We start from the raw sequence: 15,785 nt of genomic DNA on the forward strand, positions 1-15,785 counted from the left end.
GCGACAATCTATCAAGGCATAAGAAATTCATATCCGTGTCATTTCCCATATTATGAGGAAAATTGTCACATTCCTTTCAGTGTACCAAGTTTAAAATCAAGATTGTGTACTTTATCCGGTCATAAATTCAGCTAAGGCACCCCGTGAAGTGGATTCGTTTTGTTGATAGGGAAAGCTCGGGAGGGAATTTGGAAGTGGGTTTTGTCTATTATTTTGTATCCTGGGTCCTGACTGTTGCTGGCATGGTCAATCCGTGCTCCCGCTTATTGGTGAGGGCAAGCCAGAACCCTGGAATGGGTAGTATAAGTGTTAATATGAGGGCTTGATGCCATCTGGACAGTGATGGTGTGATGATGGGCTTAATTCTCTGTCCGCCTTCAGATGGATAGGAGGATGTCCACAGTTCTCCCGCTGTGGTGGCGGCACCAAAACCCCGGTAATCAAAATGAATGCTTTTCAGTTCTTTGCAGAACCACCCTTGGTTCTTTCTTGCAGACCAGAAAGTAAAAAAAAGAGTGAGAGAGGGAGAGAATAGATTTTCATTATAATTCAAGAGTCTTCTTTCTCACACACAAAGCCACTTGGCTATCAGCCATTTCCTGCCATGCAGGTCCAACATATTCACCTGCCAAGCGCCGAGAGCTGCTAAAATGAGCTTCTGGCACACAATGCACATCACTAAGGTTGGACTGTTTTTGTGAAGTTCAGAAGATACCAGTTCTGGAGTGTCCTGCGCTACTCACAGCAAATGATAAAAAATCTGACTGACGAGCATAATGTAATATTGCAAACACCGGTACAGAAAGAACCTACTGCTACTCAAAATAGAAAGATGTGCTGAGTGACAGGCTTTTTGTGCTCTACTACTGCAAAAAATGTCAATACACTTTCAGGGTGAGACATAAAATCCCTGGTCAAATAATGTTGAATAAATAAATATTGAACAGAGGCTGAGATGTACTGAAGTCAAATTCCTTGTTTGGCATGCTCAAACATGGCCAATAAAAATTCTTGAATCTTTAATACAAATCGCCTTTTATGATTTAGTATCATAGGTAAGTTTCCACTACCCAAACCCAACATTCTTCTCTTAGTAATCATTGCCTATTTTAATAAATTAATAAACCACACAATTCTTTGTGGACAAGATATTCTATTATAGTCAATATTCAACAACTCTAAGAGAAGAAATAAGTTTTGGAATGTGGCATATCAGCGTTCTAAATCAAGCCGTTAACCGCTTTTACGACGAAACAGCAATTTACTCAACAGGCTTTATTTTAAGAGTCGCTGATTATATCTCTGATCATACCCTTCTCAATTAAATGTGTTACTGATTAGCCAACAGCAAGCTGCCAACCAGCTGGTTCCTACATTAGATACAGATGTATTTGTTTGAAAATTCATTTAAGGTTCAATTAAGGATATGTATGCTTGTGATGTTATCAGTTCACAACTTAGAAGAAAAAGTTGGAACCAAATTTGACTGCAATCTGGATTTTATTTTATTTTTTTACGATAGCTTAATGACGCCTGTAGGCTATTATACACATGCACTTCTCTTTTTACCAACCCTATTTTTGTGACGGTATTACTTGGTTCCTTAAGCCCTAAAATGTAATGAAATGTTGAGCATCATGAAATAAATCTAACACTGCTTGAAATGCATTGCATTAAACTAAATCAGCGTAACTTGACTTTCAGCAGCAGAGGTGTCATCCTCAAAGAAAAATAACTCATCTTCATGGAGGAGTCTGTGCCGAGGTGTCTTGTTGGTGACTTGCTGCCATTATCAATGAAGCATGTCATCCAAAACATACCGTAAAATCCTGTGAATAATACACACCCCAGTATAATACATTCCACCAAAATCACCCTTAAAAATATTTTCTTTCTGTTTACTTGTGTGTAATATGATCCCTTGATGTGCTGGCATCCTTTATTACACTGGTAAACTCTCTTTACATGGTTGTATGAGAGTATGTCTGCATGTTGTCAAATTTTCTGGCACTTTCCTTTCTCATGTCTTTGAAAGTTTTCTTGTTTTTTTGGGAGCATCTCGGTTTACTTTTATCAATGTAGAAGAAGGCTTCTTGCGCTGATCGATTTTTCACAGGGGCTCGAATGCTTTTGGTCTAAAAGGAATCAATGGAAGTGCAAAAAGCCTCGCCTCTCTACTCCTCTGACTCTTTCTCATTTCTTAGTAACACAGTGAAGCCCAGACTCCATTCAGGCATCTTTTGTAATTGCCTCATTTGATAGAATTGAGCAATTAGCCCTATTCTTTGCCAGTTCTTCAATGATGATCAAGCTGACAAATTGTCCGATGCAAGACTAAGATATGTTGTTCCTATTCTGCCCCCATTGTGGTCATAGTCCAGCAGATGCACTGTGTGACTCAATATCCAATCTCACACATCGGAAAAAAGACTTTGCGCACTAACAGTGCTAATGAGCTAATTACATATTTAATATAGCTCATTTTTAATATGGCTAATTTTTGCATATTGTCTTAAAATTAAATACATTTTATTTTCAACTATTTTGTTTCTCAACATGTTTCCATCCAAAAATATTGAGGATAGTAATAATATGAATTAAATTTATGATAGAATACCAACAACAATTTGATTGGGTAGAGTCAAATAATTTCTTTGTTTAACCAGTCAACCAATGGCTGCCAGCCTAATATAGGCTGCTTCCCACACAATCTGTTCTCTACAACACACATGAATATAAAGTTACTCTAGCCAATGCTGTGACATACTTACAAAGATAATTTTACATTCTATTGTGTACTTTTTGATATAAAGGCAGAGGGAATTGATTGGGCACCAGTAAGTCTCGCTCTCCATAGTACATCAATCCCTTGCAGAGTTCAGTAGCGCCTTGACCTTTCAACTGTGTTCTAATTACTTTCATGTCCTGGGGTAGACTGTATCCACAAAACAACCTGACATCTTTCTATGAACTCACCACTGGGATTTTGTCTCGGCTGCCCATCACCTGGGATCTTGGCTCCCCCCAATGATCCCCTCCTGCTGTTCACCCGCTAAATGAACGAAGCGGTCGGGCTCAGCACTGCCTTGGTTCTTTCTGCTCAAGCATCTGGCTCTTTTCACATGTCACCCATGTTGGCTCAAATGTGGGGCCCCTATACCAGACTTCTATCTTAGAGGTCAGCATGTTCAGTGAGTTGGGTGGTGGTTATCAGGAAAGACATGTCGAACCACATCAGCTCCGCATGGGCATCTATAAAAGCAGCTGAAAGCAGGCTTGGAAGAGCCAAGCTGGAATTTCTGCCCAATAAAATGATTCTAAATGCTTCACTGCACACACTGTATTTTTCTGGCTGCGGTGGTGCTACTAGAGAGCAATCTCAGTCTCTGAGAAATGGGTTTAGTTTCAGGCAGAATTGGTTGACTAAGTGATAAGATTAAGAATACAATTCAGTAAGCATAAAATCACTTGTTTGTTAAGCTTACAGTTGTTTGCAAAGGATTCATATTTATATTCCACCAAGGGATTTCAGTATCTAACCACTAGACGAGTTATGCCTTAACCTGCTGTCCGATAATTTATTTTGTTGCAACACTAGAGATGGTGCACATGTGTGTGTGTGTGGGGGTGTGCGTTTGTGTGTGTGTGTGTTTTTAACAGTCTGTCAAATAACTGTGATCGGTGAAACGTGAAACTGTCAAGGATGGGTCAAAGCTGAGGAGTCACAGGGCGCAAACACAGATGGATTTTTGTATTAAAAAAAAGGGGGGGGGGTCAGAGGGACAACATTGAATGGAATGTTTATTATGTTTTATCGAATACATCGAATTGTATTCTTGAAGCCTCATGAATGCTATAGACACCCCATATACGAACATAAAAAAACAAGAGGAGGCCATTGTAAAAAAAAAAAAAAACCCATCCTATAGCAACAGGTAAAATCAGCTGATGAATGAAGATGCTTTAAAAAAAAGGAAAGGCAAAGGGAGATATTAATGGAGGCTAAGAGAATGATCATGACAGAATATTCAAATTTGCACTTGCAACAATGCAGAATTTTGTTTTTGGATGCATTTATCATATCTGCTGCCTGCAATATCATATTGTGACACAGTATTATAAAACATGTATAAAAATATTTTCATCAATTTACTAAATTAATTTTATAAGACCTGCATCTTATTTTCCCAATATTAATATGTAGTTGATATTGTATTGTATGAGCACTATGACCCTTTATTATATCACATCAGGATTATGAAGACAATTGCTTTTCGTAACCCCATTACATTTTGCTGTATGATATGAATCTCTCTGAAATGTAGAAATACGTACATGCATTATTTTAAACAGACAGAGACAGTGAAGTTTCATTATGATGGGTTCCTAACAGAAAACAGAGCACAAATAATGCCTCATTATACTTTCCAAACTGGTGTAATGGAAAAAATATATACTATATAATATGTATATACAGTAATCCCTTGTTTATCGCGGATAATTAGTTCCAAGACCTTGTGTGTGTGTTTGTGTGTGTGTGTGTGTGTGTGTGTGTGTGTGTGTGTTTGAATTCCCATTTTACAAATCATTCAAATTTGGCAGGGTTATTAACACCACTCCTCTCTGTTTTGTGTCAAATTTACAAGACATCTATTTTGGGTTCACACTGACTTTAATTTCTGGAAAGCAGATTTGCAACCAGACATGCTTACAACTAACTTTTTTTTACACTTCAATAATGTGCTCATTCTCCATGTCAGGATGAGTTTTTAGTGGTTTATCGACAATTTGGCTCTTATTTCCCTCACATGCCGTAGACCAGCGATGGAATCTTTTTGCATCCGTTTTAGCTGCTAAAAGCTCTTGGAATCTCTCTGCCATGCATCATTAACACATGGAGTGTCACTGCTACAGCTGCAGGCCAGCAGCAGCTCCACCATTGTGTCCTGGGAAGAAAAATGAGGGGGGAATTTTAACACCTGCCTCGTGACTTGTCAGGGTGAAGCTTTGGCTCCGATTCATGGTGGGGTCAGCTTGTCTGCTAATCTGCTAATATGGTGGGTATAATTGCAATTGAATGGTCGGCGGTGCGATGTATCCAGGGGAAACAGTTGTTTCTCCCCATTGCCAATGTTGTGGTACCCAATCAGAGGTAATCACCGCCGTCAGACTGATCAGCTTAATGCAATTGGATGGGCTTTAATTCACACATCTGTCTACAGCACAGGTGCATGTGTGCGTACATCTCTGGCTCTGTAATTCCCTTTTATAAAGATTCCATTCCAGTTTCCATACGTGTGACTGTCTAAAGTAAATTCCAAGGTTGATTTATAGTCTGCACGTGAAGAGGAAAAGAATTCAACCTAGCAAGAAAGTATTGACATAAAGATTAAAAAAAGGTTTCCATGTGCATAGAAACTTAGAATTTCTGCTAAAGTGGTGTGAAAGTGCATTGTGTTAGCACACATGCAATGCAGTGAGCCAACATCATGAATCAGGTGTTGGCCGCAGCAAAGACAAGCAGGCTGAGATTCAGAGCTAGGCTAGACATGAGTCTGTTGATTTTGGGAACAAAGAAGAAGCATAGTAAGAAGAATCCCTTTTCTCCCTCCACATTATAGTGTCAAAACTCCCTGTCACTTTTTCCCCCTTCCTCATATAATTCTTTGCAGACAGACACTTGTGAGAGGTTAGATTTGCTTTTGCATTGAGGCACAAATTGTTCATGATTTAAAAAGAAACAGGGAAATTATTTAAATCCAAAGCAATTCCTCTCTCCTGTTTTATGACCTGATATATTCACTTCTAGCGAACTATGAGATCCTTCACGCACTTAGAGTTTAACTAGAAGCTAAGTAACGCCTAAGCCATCCCCCCCGCGCGTCCCGCTCTCTGGTCACATTCGGTCTCAACCCTGCGTGCCCGTCTGTCTCCATTTATATGTATTCTTTCAAAGTTCCATACGGCACCAACAGCGGTAACACAAGCCCTTTTGCCTACGAGAGTGACAGTGTAATTTACATAGATAATACACTTCGACCAAGGTGCTCTGGCAACTTGCACTATTTGATTTACTGTTCAACTTACTGTTTGGATTTACAGCAGCACTTACTCAGAAGGGGTCTTTACTTCTACGCAGTGAAGGGCCGAGATTAAGTTTGCAGGTCATTCATTACAATAAAATCAAAAGAGGTTGTCAGGTAGGTAGGGAGTAAACTTCCTAAAGTATTTGTTATGCATATAGCACTTATGGTGATAAATAATAATTGCCATGAGATTTTTTTTTTTTAAAGGCCAATGTTTGTATAACCATTGTCTCACAATGTAATTGTCTAACTTAACATGCAGCTCCCTATGGCAAAAGAAAGTACTCGGTTTATCATACATGGCGTTGGGCTGAGGGGAAATTAAATTAAATCCACTCTTGTGACAATTTCAGTACAAATCCACTCAAGTTATTGAAAACCTCAGTGTTTGTATAAGTGGATGAAAAACACCCCCGAGAGTTCACTTCTTTGCCCCTAAATAATGTTTCTCCATATTCCATTTGGTGATTAAATTCATCACGGGACTTCTGTCCTTTCTTTGGGCACTGCGAACTGTTAAACCTGACTTGATCATTCTGCTCACGTTTCCAATTGGAAGAATTGTATGGAGTGATTTTAAAAAGCTTGTTTTCCTTTTTTTTTTTTTTTTTTTGCTGTATATTTCAATTTACCTAGTTTGGTAGATTTTTTTAATCCTTTCCAACCCCTACATAGAATTGAATGCATGTCTGAATCATATGTGGATACAAAATTATTAATTATGAATCTGTAAATGTAAAGCATCGTATAATATGCATATGTGTAACAAATTAAAATATAAATAAAATATGTTTGTAGCTTTGTGTACTTGTTTACCTGCATTCCGGCTGAACTCATGCACATGTTCTCTGTTTTCTATTAATATCAGCATGTTGTTATTGGAACACTTGAACGTAAATGGATAACTGGATTAAATCAAGCAATATAAGCAATGAACTGGAATTCGGAATTAGGACCTCCAATATAAATTCAGTTTCAGAGCTTTGTTCTTTTCTTTTGCTTGAGTGTAACTTGAGTCAGTTTTCCAATTTAATGACCAAGGTCAGGGTTTGGGCTGTACTGTAATTCTTTGTAGCAGCTTTATTTTGCTTTATTCCAATTATCTTCTCTCCATAAATATGATGTTACTCGGCATTGACTCGATACAGATACCCTCAAATTTTGCTGCATATGTGATTACATTCAGTTGTGAATTACTCTGGTGAAAAAAAAAACAGTTTTAACTATTTTAACCCAGCTACTTAATTATAACCAGCAAGCTACAGGGTTCCTTATCTCCTTTGAATAATTATGACACGGATGGCTCCCGGACCGTTTATTCGTATGCATGAGACGGCCGAAATGAAAATATTGAAAAAAAAAAAAAAGACGTGTATGCATGTGTAAGAAAGTCAAAACTAGACAGCTGAAGGGCTTATCCAATCATTGTGGAGGTTAGTAGAAGTTGCTTTCTAGGACGCGACGATCAGCTCCCCGTGCACAAACCCCCACTGGCCACCTCTTGTCACAGGTGAAGAAGTTGCAGAATAATTACCTCTGTAGCGCCAATCCTTCCCGTTTTCGCCCCACTAACTGCTGAAAGCGTTTCAGACATTCATTTCCATGTTCATTTCAGTCCGACCCAGGAGGAAACACCTGTCGCTGTTTCAAGCTTCTGTGTTTGTCCCTGTAACTTTGCCATTCCCCACTTGATAGTCACTTCAAAGGTAATTACACCTTAACGTTTAGTTTGATAGGGTGTGAAGACACCTGAATGCAAATGAAATAAAGGTGGTGGAGTGGAAGAGAGCCAGGTTGGGAGCTTTATTTTGTTTTCCCCATTCATTTCACTTTCAAAGTCAATACTGTTGACAACAGCCAGTGTACATCTATATGGGTAGTTTTTGAAGAGTGGTCCAGTTCCGCTGACTCGCTTCGAAAGTCATTATTTTCACTACTTACATCATTACCGGTTGACTGTAGAGATAAAAACAACTTGATTGAGATTTGTGCCATCATTTATAAGTGAGTGTATTTTGAGTGATGGAAAATATCTCTTCCGGCAGCTGAAAACATGAAAACACAGCAATTAAATTAACACCCCTTTGTACCATTAAAATGCATCATCCTCAAATAAAATGTTCCTAATAAACTGGCAGAATGTCAATGCAACATGATACAGTTTAATCGACCCTAATTACACTAACTTGGTAAAATTTATCAGCATATATTGCACCACATGAAACAAATCAGACGCCTCCGTCTGACCTTAGTGTAAGTTTTTTCCTCATAGCATCGTCGTCATACATGTCAATGAATAACTGTAACGATAAAAATACGATGAAAATGTTTTCCTCCATCAAATGAAAATGAGTAAGTAAAAGTACAGTGTTTGGTTTTAAAGACTGAACTACTAACCACAAACATCTATTATATCCGTTAATGTGCCTCACAACATAATAGGCAACTACAAACTTTGGCCTTGTCTTCTTCTGTCATTCCATCATTCCCTTGCTAGGGAACAACCCCAGTATGGGGGCCCTATTTCGATGACAGACCAAAGGGCAAGTCAAGTTTCCCACTGATCCTGAAGGACAAAAGCCAGTCATAATAAGTCAAGGCTGATCCGTGGACCCCGGGCCCCACCGCCAAGGAAGACAAAGAACTGAATTCTCCTCACAAAGGCAAGTTATTACAGCCAAGAGCCTCACATTGCTTCAATGTCAATCAAACAAGCCAGTTAGAGAAGTGAGCCAGGACTGTTTTTCTTCTCTTAATTTGAGGAAATCAAAGGTATTCCTTCTTTCACTCTCCCCTGTCTACTGCCAAAATATTCTCTTGCATTCCGCTTATATACATTCTCATTACCTCCACTTGCTCTGTCCTCTCTAGTTACAGACGAGTCTTTCATCCACATGTCCAAGGAATAGAGTGATGGGATTGAGATGACGACTGGAGAAAGAAGCTCTGTTGCCCTTTACCTTACCTGTCCAATACCACACCCTGGCCCTCTAATAACCTGCAATTATGTATGGGCCCCCTTGAGATTGTTGCCTTGCCCTCCAAGCCTTTTAAAAAAAATATATGTCTTTAAATAAGACACTTTCAATAATTACCGCTACTTTCAAATGTTTCAACTTCAAACAGTATAAAAGTTAAATCAATATTCTCCTTAATTTCTCAGAGAGTGACACTATGGGTAATTGTTCTGCAAAATTCAGTTTTCCGCAATAGAACTCAGTGGTCCGAAACATTGGAGGGAATTAAGTTATCAGTGATTCTGTCTTTGCAATAGCAAATGCATATGAAACAATGTTCAAGCTCATACAAATTGTGATTTTTCCCCATCTGCTCAAAAGTCTGAAAGACAAAATCCCTAGTTGGCTTCCTAATGTCGTTCTTGGGTTTATGGAGGCTTATTTACTGTTAGCTCTAGTGCTTCCCAAGTGCTCACTAATCTTGCCGCTTTGGATTTCTTGGTGAACTGCAGCTCTGACACTCCAGCACTTTTAGCCTGACAAAAAGGAATTAGCTAGATATGATGTAAGACCCTCATAAATTGTAACATTAATCCATGTGTTAGATATATACCTTTCCATTGTAATACTAATCAAGTCTTGCCCTTTTTGTCTTGGAAGCCAGTTTTTGTCTTAGAGCAGATGCCCAACTGCACCCGCAGTGATATCTGAGTTCAGAGTGGGATCCCCTAGAGTCAGAGTCTTTCCCAGGAGCATGCATTCCCATCGGGTAAGGGTAATTAGGCCAGGTGAATAGGCCACCGGCCTGTTTACAGTGGAGTCTTGTTCCCTTCTGTCGCAGAGCCCATTGTTGGAAAAAATGGGATAAAAGACGAAACGTTCTGTCAGGAAATGAAACAGTGACTGGGACTTTATTAGAGGCACCGTAATTGGATATAATATGAAAATCCACTTAAAGAAGCCAAAATGTATGAAGTGCAAGAATAATGTTTTTTTTTTCTACTTGTATCTTGCATGAACAAGCCCTGTTTTGAATCTGTGCAAATCTCAGAACCATCAAAGCATTCTGGAGTGACATTGGCTGCCCGATGTTAGAAAACACACAGCAAAAAAAAAAAACACCTAATAATGGCAAAGGAAAAACACTTACTAGACCATAAGACTTGGAGAATAGCAACAATTTAGACACCATTAAAAAAACTCTATGATTTTTACCAAATAGACCAAACATTGGAGGAGTTACTTTTCACTGGCCATTTTCTGCCTGTTCTATCCTCTACTGTTCCATCCTAGCCTATAGCTACGCTCTTCCGGACTGTTTTTCTCTGGTGCATGGAGCTGCTACAGGCAAGATAAGACTGGTTTCCCCGAGTTAGGGCTTAGCATAATCCCTCTTCCTTCATTGGGAAAAAAAAAAAAGAAAAAAACATTGCAGAAGCTAATCAACACATGACTGAAGTAGAGAGGAAGTGATGGAGAAAGAAGACAGGAGTGAAGGAGGTGTGAGAGTCCGGTTAAACCAATATAGAAATGTTTTTTACAAAGTAAGACTCCTAAAAAACATTTGACTAAATTTCACCAAACTGGAAATAACAAAGAAACAACAGAGCAGAAAACGGTTTTGCATACCAGACGATCGGAGTGAAAGCTAATCCTTTAACAAGAGGTCTGGGGAAACCCAAGCCCAATGCCCAGAGGCCTGACATGCCTAAAACTGGCATCCCAACTTTCAGTGGCAGGGTTCAGACAATGCAAGCTGGGAGCTGGTGCCCCAGAATTAGCGAGAGCACAACAGTTCAAAGATGGGATACAGACAGAGCTGCAGCCTGTGCAGCGCCACATGACATAGGATGCTGCTAAAAAGCTGATAAAACAGCTTATGTGGAATGGATGCTTTGAATGAATGCATGCTTTGCCAAGGGATTGGAAGGAATGCATTCCATTCTCATTCTCATGCAGGTAAAACTGGAAAGATGACAAATGCATGATGCATGATACACTGCATTACAAATTACAATGACACATATTGGGTGCATTATAAGTCACCATTATATCATTTTACATTCTTCTCATTTTACTATGTCAGGTCTCATGGCTCTGCACCTTTCTTGTGTGTTTGTGGAGGCGGGCTTTGGGTGGGGGTTGTCATCTTGCAGGATTGGTGGAACGAGTGGTACTGGGGCCAGGTGCAAACAATCATCATCAGTGTAGTATTTAAGCTAGTCCCAGGCTCTACCTTGTTGCCAGATCATCACACTCCACCACGAGTGTGTGCAGCAAACCAGTTTTATAGTGTTTCCGCCAAGAGTCTGACTCTCCCTTGTTCCCTGCATTCCTGCAACTGTTTATGCCCCTGATCCTTGCTTGCCAGGAGGGTGTCCAGCTCTTTGAGAAGCAGATCTGTCCCCCCCTTCTACTAGTTGGATTCCCGGGACCTGGAACTGGTTTGGATCACTGCAATCACAACCAGTATTGGTTCAATAGGTACCTTTTCTGTCAATCCGTCTCAGCTACTGGGTTCTCCACAACTCACTGCCCTCAAATCTAGCAAATTATCAAAGCAAGACAATATGTATTTTATAAAAAAAAAAAAAGCTGAGGTTAGCATGTTGGCTTTGGCTATTCGCTAGCGTTCCATATTCTCAAGTGGCCCCTTTGCAAAAATATTTGCTCACCCCTGGCATAAGAAAAGACAAAAGTCCCTGAAGAAAATCATTAATGCATCTTAAATTTGCATGAAAATCAGCTCATTTAATGTAATTTTAAATCTGGCGTGTCAACTAGGCACGCTAAAGGAACATGCTGCAACTGCATTCCAAGACAATGTAACTTGTACATAGAAATCGTTTGGGAAAAAAATAAGCTTCAGGTAACTTCAGCTGTTTGAGTTCGGATTCATAGGCCATTTTCTGACATTTGTAGAAAATGTTTTAAGCTGGTGCAAAGGGTAAAACTAAGAAAGAACCCAGTGGCTGTTTTTGATTTATTTTCACCCGTTGTTTAAACTCAAAACTTAGTACAACTTGCAGAACCAAATATATGAACCTAGAAACATTTGACTGCGATCCTAACTGCTTTCACCATCTACACTCCCAAAAAAAAAAAAAATACGGACTACCTGATAAATAATAGTGAAACTTTAAGTTGGGAACATAGTTTTGTTTTTTTACACCCTGAAAGCTTTATGAACCCTTTATCGTCATATACCACGGCAGCCTGCGGCTGAGTCCTCACCTTTATATGGTCATTAATATAATCTTTCCTTGACCTTACAACAGTCGCTGCATACTCTGCTCTACTCAGTACAGTACCTCAAAATGAGCTATTGTAGATAACCACATCACATCTGTGATTACCCAACTATGGCAGACCTCAATTGACCTAACTGTTATTGGTAGTGCAGACCTGAACTATTAAATCCATACAGAACACTGCTGAGAAAAGCTTTTCTACAAAACCATTATATAGTATAGTTTTTTTTCTTCTGAAAGCATCTCAAAAAGTCGACTAAATCATCTTGACCTTGGCAGCGGTATGTTAACCTCATGGATTTGAGGTTAGTCGCAGCTCACAGAAATAATGATTTGGAAGATTCCCTGGAGGATTTATACTTTTACACAGAAGGCTGTTTTCTTCACAATTATAAATCAAACAGCTGGTGCCCACTAACGTGAGGAAAAGCAAACAAAATGATTACTATTAGACTTGATTTAAATAAAAAACCTCAGTATTATCCCAACTTTTCAGTATTGGATGACTGCTTTCCATTTAATTCCAAATGAGGGGTGGTACTTTTACAACCTGTTTTCATTGTTTGCCAGTTCTAACCATGCATAAGACTGGAGAGTGATTGATAGGTATTGCTTGTCAATTTTTAATCAAACATTTTAGCTGAAGATTGTTTCACTTTGAAAGAGTTCGGCACTCTCATAAATTCTATTACAGTTTAAAAGCTGCAACCACATCTACAACAAGAAATCTGTGGCCACTGAGAGGAAGTTTTGATGGACTGGATCACTGCATGGAATTAAAAAAGAAAAACCTAAAAACTGCCATTCATGTTCTAAAGAAAACAGTGGCTCATTTTCAAATGTTGGGCATGGTGCCAATCTAAACTAATACCTCAACACATGCACAAAGAACATCCACTTAGTGTGGAAAGAATGAAAATTCAAACATCATCTAATTGCTCGGGCGCTCTATAATTAACATCCATACTACAATAAGTGAGGCTGAGTTAGTAAATTAGCAAATATGTTCTGAGATGACCACTTTATTCATAAATAATCATGAGGGTCATGCTGGGTTTAAATGCAGACTACTCCATTCACTGCTTAAACTGAGACTTTGCTCTCCGGGATTTTTTTTCTGCAGAATTGCTGAAGGAATCATGAAGCAATCCTAGGCTAATAACTACTTCTAATTTTATGCAAAAAATGGAGAATTGGCCCACTTATGCTGTGATTTGTCACTTTATGCATGATGTTCACAGGGAGAATGTTAAGTACAGTAAGTGCGGTAATTACTAGGGCAGTTGTCAAAGGGTCTTCTTTGCATTGCGTATGATTAATAGTCACAGCTAAGTGAACAATCGTTTGAGAAACCCCAGGAATCTAAAAGGTTGCAGTAATCCTTGTTTAAAATGTGCTCCGGTATCTCTGGGATTAGAACCCATCATAATCACATGGTAATAGTGATTATAGATTAATGTAGGAATTTCACATTAAGGTAACATATTCCACAATAAAAATAATGTTTTGACCCATGGACCTACAGTATGGAGCTCTTTGGTTTGCTTCCAGTTCAGGATTTAGACATTTTAAAGTGAAGTTTTTTTCAACATAAATCATGTTATTTTGTGGCCTGCATTATTCTATTTAGATAGACTACTATGTCCACACACCTCAAGGCTAACTACTGACATGGTTTACAATCTCAATCCCTTGCAAAGGATAATATTCGAAGCATTATCCAAGTCAGGGTAAATTATTGCAAAATCTCGGTTATTTATCACCCATTTGGAATTTAAGTAAAGATTATAACAAGGCTCATAGAAGTTGGGTTTCACAGGCCACGTAAAATGTTGTGGCAGGCTGGATCGGGCCCCCAGGCCTTGGGTTTGACACATGCGCTTAGGTCTTTAATTATTGTGACTTAAAAATGCATTTCTCCTTTGTGTCCTTTTTAATTCAGAAAAAGATTCCTGATGACATTTTATCACGTCTTAACTAAAAGGCTAAATTATGCATATGCTCATTATTTTTATGCAGAATCGAAACAAGGGAGCTTTTCTCTTTAACTTTTCTGTTTTTTCTCCTCCTTTCTCTACTTACTCTCATTTTCAGCATCATTACAGGCACTAAATCCACTATCAGAGGGCTAAAGTGATTAATGTCTTGGGTTGGGGACGTCTTATGTTGAGATAGAGATGGAGATGGCAGGATTTAATGCACAAATTCTCTGATGAAGGGAATTAAAATGAAAAATATGCTGACATGTCAGTAAAAGCATATAGCAGGGGGATATGGTTAAGATACAGCTAAGACTTAATTGGTAGGGAAATTAATACAGTATTTAAGATAGCAGCTTGCACTTTTGAGCCTATGCCAATCCATATAACTCAAGTTTAAAAAAAAAAAAACATGGCAGGTCAAGTAAATACTTGTGGCGTGGAGGATTATTTGTTCCTCGTAAGGAAAAAGACAGACATCCATAATACGGTTTTTTTTCCAGTGTAAAAAGTAATGTCAGTGTCAATCACTTCAGCCCTCTCCTGCCTCTGTCAGTCTAATTGCAATCTCATTTTAAATCACACTGTAAATGCAGCAGTATGTGGACTATGTATTTTTAATGTTTTTCTTTTTTTTTTGTCCTTGCTACTTATATGATAAACATTAAACATGAATTATTTTTCAATCCCTTCTTTGTATATACATGTCGAGCTTTGGACCATGGCAACTGTGCCCGAGATCATATTTTAGCAAAAGCAAAATGTACAAACGCAATTATTACATAAATTGCACCTTCCTTTGATTTGCACAGTCAGAAGATGCCACACAGCTGGTGGATTTTGTGCGACTGTTGCATTTGGCTCCATCTGCCACATTATTTGCTCCAGGTATTGATTTTTCTTTCATGATATGGAGATTCATTCACAAAGAAGTAGCTATCTTATCTCTAATTGCTTTTTAACCTTGGGAAATAAGCATGCCCAGGCAGTCAAGCAACTGAATACAGTCGAAATTGTTGGACTGGCATACATTTGCATAGTTTTGAGTGGTCCCTCAGGGGATTCCTGTAGCCGAAAGCCTCCCAGGCTTTTTTGCTTGTGCGTCCGTGTGAGCATCTGTGTTTGTGTGCATGAGCGTACACTTGTCTGTGTGTTCACGCCCTGCTTTAAACCCTCACTTAACCAGGTAAGATAGCTGAGAACCAATTCTCATTTAAAAATGATGACTGGTAGCCACTCCCCGAATCAATACACTGTAGATGAAAAATTGTAATAGCATTACGGTGCAATTGTTGCACTGTAGTTTCAGTTTGAGTAAGAAATTATGAACATCCTACTCATTTCTTTTTTGTTCTGTATTTCCTCCTGCTGCTTCACCTGGGTTCTTACCTTGGCTACAAACATGAATTACTCCATGCAACCATGATTTCTACAATAATTTCTCGCAAGGGTTATATTTAATACAAGTTACATCAACCCTAAAATTTTGAAGAATCATAATCATAATTATTA

The 15,785-nt window shown here is 38.7% G+C and overlaps 1 protein-coding gene across 4 annotated transcripts in view; it reads left to right on the plus strand.

The window, feature by feature from the left end:
- The window catches only part of mfsd8l1 (major facilitator superfamily domain containing 8-like 1), a 240,800-nt gene that overhangs the window by 80,662 nt on the left and 144,353 nt on the right, over positions 1–15,785 (plus strand). The window contains exons 18-19 of one of the 4 annotated variants that reach the window (XR_015862205.1): positions 8,584–8,749; positions 8,958–9,812. The exons of 2 other annotated variants lie outside the window; for them this stretch is intronic. The gene's annotated coding sequence lies outside the window, so the exon portion shown is untranslated. Of the gene's footprint in view, positions 1–8,583; positions 8,750–8,957; positions 9,813–15,785 lie in introns of those variants that run through there. One more of the 4 variants, XR_015862204.1, reaches the window with a different exon arrangement.

This window comes from Syngnathus floridae, chromosome 13 (assembly GCF_059516105.1).
Source record: "Syngnathus floridae isolate MCC-2025c chromosome 13, RoL_Sflo_1.0, whole genome shotgun sequence".
Lineage (NCBI taxonomy): Eukaryota > Metazoa > Chordata > Actinopteri > Syngnathiformes > Syngnathidae > Syngnathus > Syngnathus floridae.